Genomic DNA, 9,304 nt, shown 5'->3' on the forward strand with positions numbered 1-9,304 from the left:
GGTGGGTTCTGGCCAGGAGGTTATAGCTTCCACCTTCCCCACGTCCATCTGGATACCGGTACGATTAATGTTATACCCCAGGAACTGCACCGTGGGTTGGTGGAAGGTGCGCTTTTCAACCTTGAGGAATAGGTGGTGCTCTTAGGCGTTGGAGGACCTCCACAATGTGCTGGCGATGTTCGGCCTGGCTCTGGGAGTAGATGAGGATGTCATCTATGTAGACAATAACGAATCGGTGGAGAAACTCCAGGAGCACCTCATGCATAAAATCCTGGAATACGGAGGGGGCGTTAGCAAGTCCACAGGGCATGACCAGATACTCATAGTGGCCAGTAGGGGTCACAAAGGCAGTCTTCCATTCATCCCCCTCACGTATCCGGATGAGGTTGTAGGCGGCGGCAGAGGTTTCTAGAGATGAAGTTTCCTGCTGACCCGGAGTCGATAAGGGCTGACACTGAAATAAAGACATCAGAGGCAGTAAGCATTGCACAGGTAGTGAGTGGTTCCATCTTAATGATATCAGGCTGAATCACACTCACCACAGGACGTGGAGGGTGAAGGGGGCATGACTACACTGGAGGAGAAATCTGTTGCAATCCTCCGCCGAACCAGAGTAGGGCGCCGGTCGGGCCATGGGACTGGCACTGATGTTAGGCGAAGAAGTACTGGTTGGGATGGATGAGGTGATGGATGGTGATGGCGGTGGATTGCGTAGCACTCGTCGTAGTGAGTCTACGAGCTCCTGGAATGGATCGGGGTTACTCATCTGTGCCGTCGGTGTTGGTCCGGTCTTCTGTAACGGAAGAGGTCTGACGCAACAGGTTAGTATAAATCAAATAGGTTTATTGGGTCACAGTGAGTACTGGGGTAGGGTTCAGAGGATGTGATGGTGAGGGAATCGTTCGAAGGATATGATGAGCGGGGTAATCCGGGTCTTTGGCTGTACAGGAGCTGGAATGCAGGCAGGAGGAGCACACACCTCAGCGATCCGGGAACTATGAGGAACAGGAGTCACTTGGAGACACTAGGAGGAACACAGGAGGTAAGTAATGCAGGAAGTATTCAAATGGAATCAGCAGCAAAGTCATTGAGTCCTCTATGTGTATACGAGACCGGACAGTGAGGGTGTCTGAGGTGTGTGCTTTTATGCAGGCTGGTAATGAGGTGCTTGATTGGTGACAGGTGCAGGTGCTCAGAACTCAGGTGAGAGGGATCGTTGTGATTGGGTGGTGGTGGAGCCTGGCCGATCTGTTACATATACTGAGACAAAGGGGATTAGGAAAGATGACAGTAAACACAGAACTAACAGAGAGCGCAGGGATGCATGCATACACAGCTTCCAGCACTCTGATCTTTGTGTAAACAGTTTACCCAGCCCAAAACACAACAGGAGGATGCAATTGACTTTTTCTACATTTTTATGCAGAAAATCCGTTTTTTAAAAAAGTATTTTAATCATTTTAATTCCAGATGATTTGTTATAATTTAGTCCAATGAACTGAAAAACTCATGATAAAATTATTGAAGTGGTTACTAAAAGTAAAAGGCAAGCAGAAATGGTCAAAAGGAACATGAATAAAAAATTAAATTAAATTAAATAATAACAATAATAATAATAATAATAATAATAAAATAAAGTAAAAAAATAAATAAAAATATTAATAATAAAAAATTTATGAAATAAAAAATTTATAAAATTAAAAAATTAAATTAAATTAAATTAATTAAATTAAATTAAATATTTTTAAAAAATGATTTACTCACACCTATCATTAGTAATGTTCATGTAAAACTTGAAAGGCCATCTCCCATTACAAAGTGCCAGCATGCCAGGAACACCTCAAATGTGTCCCTAACTATTTCACTCTCTCTTTCTCTATCGTACTCTCTTTCAATCATTCTGCCATTCGCTGGCTCTCTTTCTCTCGCTCCCTTCCTGCTGCTCTGTTAGAGTCAGGAGGAATAACTGCAAAAAAGAGACAAAAGCACATCAAACACACACACACATTCACACATATGCATACACACACTCCTCTTGGGCCATTGTTTAACCTGATGCATGGTGAGAGAAAGCTCAACACTCACATATGTGAATGACAATGTCTGATTCAGGCCTGCTGGTCTAAACATACTACATTTATTTGAGGACTTCATAAATTATTCACGATTCCTATTGCATGTCATAATTTAATGTAATGACACAGTCAATTCTGAAATATTTAGTAACCATAACAGGCTAATGTAAAAATTTGCCATTCACAGATAACTTTTTTTTCCAAGCATATCAAGTAATCACAACTATGCAACATTTAGTTTCAGTTCACTAATTTGATTATTCATGTTTAGTTTAACAGCATTGGAAATGTTTGAATAAACAGTTTGAACAACTCCATTGTGTTTGCTGCATAGAATTCTAAATATATACTTTACAATATTGTAATAAAATCTATTTTGGACTATTCTAAATATTTTAACATCAATTATTTCTAAACACCAAAATCTAAACAGCTATTTTAAACCTAATTTTGCTAATTGTTTTCTAATTCTTTATGTGATTATTATGCAATACATTTTTATGACCTCAATTGAAATTACATGAAATATTTTATATATAAAATTATGTATTTTATTTTAAACGTGACCATTTAAATGAACCAATAAAGACAAAATAATGATTAGAAATGGTAAGAAACTTAGTGACCATTTATTTTATAATTTTAATGCACTTAACATCTGATTTTTTATTGTAATTTTCTGATTTTAAGCTCATGAAAATATTATGAATAAAATTATGAGTAAAGATGGTTCATAGAACCATTGCTTAAAATGAATATCACGCTTTGTATGTACACTATATACAATCTGTACTGATATTCAATAGTTATTATTAGACATTATAATAATTATTATTCATTATTAGTATACTGGAAAAAAATGGTGTATGGGTTTACTTCGAAACAACTATCCAAAATAAAAGTTTTTGTTTACATAATATATGTGTGTATACTGTGTGTATTTATTATGTATATACAAACACAAACACATGCATGTATATATTTATGAAAAATATGCTATGTTTATATGTTAAATATATGTATATATAATATAAAATATAAGAATATAAATATATACATGTAAATATGTTCCAAATATTTACTGAATGCTTGTGTATTTATATATACATAATAAATATACAAAGTACACATACATATATTATGTAAACAAAAACTTTTCACTACAATTAAAGTAAAGTAACACACTGAAGAAAGACTGAAATGAGATTTTCTTCTAAAGACCTACTCCAATAATCTTTGTTTTATTTACAATTTTGAATAAAAATATTTGTATACATGCACACTTTTACCAGTTCCTCAAGATAAAGCTGTCGACTGGAGACTCAGCATTAACTCAGATATCTATAGTAGACAGTAGTGTGTGCACGTGTGTGTGTGTGTTGTCCCACGGGACTGACCGTCAGTGAAGGCTCACTGAAGCTTCATGCAAGCAACCAGGGCCATCTGCCCCATTGCTATACTGTCATCTGGACAATCTCTCTTTCCTCTTTCCCCCTCTGTGTGTTTCTTCCTCAGTCTCTCTCTTACTCTCTAGCTTCTCATTTCTCTCTCTACCGGTATAGAGTGGCTTTACTGTGTTTGATCTGTCATTCATCCAGTAAGCAGCATGCCGAGCCTTTAGCTGGCCTTTGCAGAGGATTACCTACTGTCCCAGAGGAACCTACCAGCACAATGACAACACCAGCCCAGCCTGTACCTTCTGCTTCCAAGCTGCTCAAGAGACTCAAGCACCTGACACTGATCAGTTATTTACACTTTACCACATTTTTAAAATGACTACTGTAGATTGTGAGTGTTTATTCTTCATGTAAATATAAATAAAGTTGTTTTGGGTCAAAATGACCCGGGTGGAGGTTAAAGCAGAGTTTATGGTTTCACTCAGCAAAGAGCCCTGGGCTAGTTTTAGGCAAGTCTAGTGATGTGTGCTGACTGCTATTAGAGGATCAATAGGGCTAATTGATCAGATTGTGGTTTAGCTCAACTGTTGGTGGCTACTAGACGTAGAGCTGAAATAGGAACTGACAGGTAACCACTTAAAGAGAGACAGTGTGGGCCAAACATGAGGACATCTTGAGCCGCTTTTCCTCTGTAACCAATACAGACACCGGCTAAACAGCCATTTTATTTATATGAAATCTACTGCTTGTGATTCCAGTGATTACAGCCCTCATTTAAAATGAATTACTGCACAGCCATCACGAGAGGTTGACCTCGGTGTAGCCGTATATCATCCAAACGCCACTGGGGGGGAGATCATTAATCTCATATTAATAAAGAAATCAAAATAAATTATGGATGTCCACAGTGGACGGGGAGGCATTTTAAAGCACCAAAGGTTAAGTGTGAAATCAATGCTTATAAATGAGCGTATAAAAAGGCAGGGAAGTGAAAGGAGAGAAACAGTGAGCGAGTGCAGCCTCTAAATCAGTTTCCCACAAAGCATGATTGTCGAGTCACGCTTTTAACGCCACAGAGCTTTTACCGAGTGCATCAAGACATTTTTACCAGCTCATTATGGGCTCTGCATTATTAACCACATTGCAGTGGCGTTCAACATTCCCCAGGTGTAAAGAACTATACCTTATAATACTTGAAAAAGTGAACTTATTATGGAAATAATATACATATACTTAATTGTGAACTGAATGTAATGTTTTTAGGTAGGGTAGGCCTACTTAACTGCATGTTATTTACAAATAAACGAAAATGTATTATAGTTTAAATTGATATCAAATTCAGTTAGCGTTTTTGAAATATGTTTAAAGTGTACTGCTAAGTGTACAAGCATTATCCACCTTGTTTTTCAACGCAAAAGTAAGCCTACACCCTTAAAAGTAAAGGTGCTTCAAAAGGTTCTTCAAGCGATGCCATAGAAGAACCATTTTTGGTTCCACAAAGAACCATTCAGTCAAAGGTTCTTTAAAGAACCATCTCTTTCTTACCTTTTTGTAATCTGAAGAACCTTCTTTCGCCACAAAGAACCTTTTGTGAAACAGCAAGGTTCTTCAGATGTTAAAGGTTCTTTATGGAACCATTTAGACAAAAAGGTTCTTCTATGGCATCGTGAAGCACCTTTATTTTTAAGAGTGTATGTGCGAGACTTCCGGTTCATTAGCCGCTATAGAGAAATAAGGAGAAGAATAACAACATTTGCACTAACTCAGTTAAATTGTTTGCACTACAAACCAGTGTGTTCATAATTAAGATAATACATTAAAATAATATGGTAAGACACACCAATTTGCAATATCAAGCAGCAAAACCAGCTGTTTTGCGGATGAGACCGAAAGCCACACCCATAAAATTGACTAATGGCCACGCCCGCTCTTACGGTAAAAATAAGGTAAATAAAGTAAAAACTGACTTTAATGTAGGCTAATTTAAATGTATTGAAACATGTATATTTAAACATATTTGTAATTAGACCTTTGTTAAGATGAAGTTGTAGGCCTAACTTACATTTGAAATGTATTAACATTAAATGTCAGGGGTAGATTAAGGTGGTCAGGGGCCCCTAAGCTGCTCTTTGTGTGAGGCCCCCCCTTAATCATTATGCTTTACTGTAGAAATGTATTTAGTGCCATACATGGTCCACACGCAAACAGTAAGGTGAACTGGCATACACACACACATTGAGACAGCCAATCCTACAGTGTTTCCTCTACATTCCCAGTGTCCCCCACAGGATTTTGTGAGACTGTGATGGGTGCACATTGGTTCCTCTAGTCTAGGGGGTTCTGCGGGTATAAGAATATTTTATTCATTTTAAATTTAAATACATAAATCTGATGCATTTTGTGAGTGACTAGATCAATGAAGAAATATGTGCTCTTTTTTAGTAGTAGCCCAGTAATTTATTTATTGGTTGCATAGATGTGAATGTGATGGTAGGGAACAATTTACACTATATAAATTCTTATAAAAGTTACAAATGCCATTATGTCCAGAGTCTTTTGTTGTTTGATTATCATTAATGCCGACACTTAACTCAAGACACAAGATTTTTACTTTTTAATTCTCAGTGACCAAATTCATGACTGGGAAAATGAATTGAACTAATCATCTTGTAATAAATGTCATTTCAGTTTTACTTTCTGAGTATGAATTATCATATGCAGTTAAAACAAAAACACTCAAGCACTGTAAAAGGTTTTGTTCAACTGACTGGCTTCTCTCCTGTATGGTTTCATGAGTCTCTTCAGACCTTAGAACTGTACATAAATTATGAACTTCTAGAACGTTTGACCTCCTAACTGAACTCCTTTTCACAAATTGAACATAGAAATAAAAACAGTATAAATAACAAAAAATAAACAACAGTTCTTTCTTAGTCGTATTGAGTGCGAACAATAAGTGCTCTCTCTATATTCGAAGTGCAAAGACCACTTTTTCAAGCATGATGCAGAGCTATATACAACTATACAACCTATTATAGCCTACATATACTAATAACAGCCTAATTTGCGCGCATCAGGGAGTCGCTCTCAAAATGCGGGGTATTAAAATCGCTTTTGAATGCGCGTGCGCGTTATTTAAAGGGGTCGTATGATGCGATTTCAATTTTTCCTTTCTCTTTGGAGTGTTACAAGCTCTTGGTGCATAAAGAAGATCTGTAAAGCTGCAAAGACTAAAGTCTCAAATCCAAAGAGATATTCTTTATAAAAGTTAAGAACTTTAACAGCCACGCCTACCTAAAACGGCTCATTCTAACACGCCTTTAAGGATCGCACGAACTCTAGGCGGTGCTGAGCTTGCATTCTACAATACAAGACATTCATTTTTTCAGACGCTCTGCAACGAATCCTCCTTTGATGTTTCTTATGGGCCAATGAGGGTCTTTTGTTCAGGCTGAAGAAAATTTTAAATAATAATAAAAAAATAGTCCGGCCAATCCAAGGCCCCTTGCACACGTGGGGCCCCTAGGCAAGCCTGTGGCCTACTGAATAGCTACACACTATGCAGTTCAATTAAAACACAAGTTTAAAAAACATAAAATAAAATTTAAAAAATTTATTTCAGCTAGTTGCCAAACCAACATTTCTCATTTTCATTTAACTTGATGTACTAAAATAATAAAAAGAAAATTTGAAGAGTTCATTTGCAAAATCAGATAACTCTGTTTTTAACAATTTTCAAAAATCATGTTTTTTTCATTGTGCATTCCAGTTAATCTCAATCAAACGGCAGTTGGGTTATTTTGATTAAGTAAAAATAACAACAACAAAACACAGCTAACTAACATCATGATAACATAATTTAAAAAAAATAAAAAAAACTGTTGTCCGAGTTGTCTGTTGAGTTTATTTTTGCAAATAAACTCTTTATTTGTAATACTATAGATATAATACCTAACTAATGAAAATGACAAAAACTCAATAAAAATAAATAAAACTTGAACTAAAAATAAAACAAACTAATTTTTTATATTTAATATAAAAATAAAAACTAACCCAAAATATTGATCAAACTATAATAGTATTTCAATTATACTAAAATAACACTGATTTCTTTAAAGCATTATTGAAACCAAATGATTTGACATTATTACATGATTAACATTATTACAAAGTGCACTTTTCAAAAGTACACTTAAGTGTCATGAAAGGGTATATTCTCTAATATTATATAATCTGCAGGTCCATTTAAGTACACTACAAGTGCACATTCAATACAATTAAGCGCACTTCTTTTTCACAAGGCTCTGGATGAATAAAAATGCCATCATCTAGGATGCTTTTTATCATTGAGCCTGAGGGCTTCTTTGTGATTTTATTATACCGCCCAGCTCTGTTAACTCACCATGAGCTCTGCTGTACATGTGTACTACCAGAAGCCCCAGGGAACTTCAAAAGCTGACAGAATGGAAAAGCCAGCATCTCTCTCGGCTGAAGTATGAGAGGGTAATTGAATTGTCTTCTGAAGCTTGACCTATGACCCGGACAGTTTTGTATGTAACCAGTGAGGGTGAAATTAATAATAGGAATCCATGGCAGCTCCCTGAGCCAGCACCGGATGAATCTGATGGCAGGGGACCACTGAAGCTCTGCAGGTAATCCAGTCAAATGAGAAGCCTAGCCGGGGAATCCTTCACAACAAAGACTATGGATAAGAGCTCAACACCTTAAAATGATTTCTGAGAGTGATGCTAAGAAAGCCACATCTGCTTGATCGCTGATGTTATTTCAGGAATATTATACAGTATAACATGAATTGAACTTAACAAACTCATACACACTTGTAAAGAGTTTCAGTCCTTAGTGGAAAGGATACGACTTTATCACAACAAACTGCATGACAAATGATTGCAACATTTAGCTGTGCCCTTTGACCCCTTGTTGTCCTTGTGTGTTTTGAGAAGGTGAATACTCCTGGAGAATGTGGAAGGAGTAATCTGTCAGAAAGCCTTTTTCTCTCTTTCCTTCTCCATCATAGACAGTTGGTCGCATGAAGACACAATCAGGGGGCAGCAGATGTCAGTGAGACCGCCTTTGTTTCCATTCTCTCCACACCGGACCACCTCATTGCAGTAGTCCATTGTCATTAATTTGCTGTTGGGGGATGTTCACACTCCTCCTCTTCTGTCACAAGGGTGGCATTGGGCACCCCTGACATCTGATCGGCCACCCCAATAATTCATATGCTACTATTTCATTTTCCAGCCTCTAACGTACGCGCTCTGGCGACACACGTGAAAAACATCGCAGAACAAAGAGCACACAGACAACAACCTGAAGGACACGACAGAGCAGGTCACTTTTGATAATAGGAAACACAGTCTCAGCATTCAAACGATACAGTTTTGGAGCTTTTTAGTGGCGTGACGGATCACGCGCTTTGCCTCAGTTCAAGCGAAGCAGGAGTGCATTGTGATTAGCATGAAATAAACACTGAATGAATATCCGACCCATGTTGATAGACACTCTACAGCTTACTGAATGTACTGTATATGTAATCACTCAATGACTGTTTCAACCGCGGAAAGACTAGAAAACATTGTCACATATAGCAGCAGAAAATCCAGTGTCCATAAATGTACACTAAAGAGAATTTGGCAAAAATGACATTTAGCTATATATTTACTCATAATTGCTCTTTTTTAATATAAGTAATACAAAATGCCCTTAAGAGTTGGGTTCCCTGTATAGTTTAGTTTAGAAAAATTGAGAAAAAAATAAGTAATAACAGCAAGTTTTTAAAATGTTTTTTAAAGAATTCTCTTCTGCTCACCA

Source organism: Sinocyclocheilus grahami, unplaced genomic scaffold (genome assembly GCF_001515645.1).
Source record: "Sinocyclocheilus grahami isolate Dianchi unplaced genomic scaffold, SAMN03320097.WGS_v1.1 scaffold122.1, whole genome shotgun sequence".
In the NCBI taxonomy this organism is placed as follows: domain Eukaryota; kingdom Metazoa; phylum Chordata; class Actinopteri; order Cypriniformes; family Cyprinidae; genus Sinocyclocheilus; species Sinocyclocheilus grahami.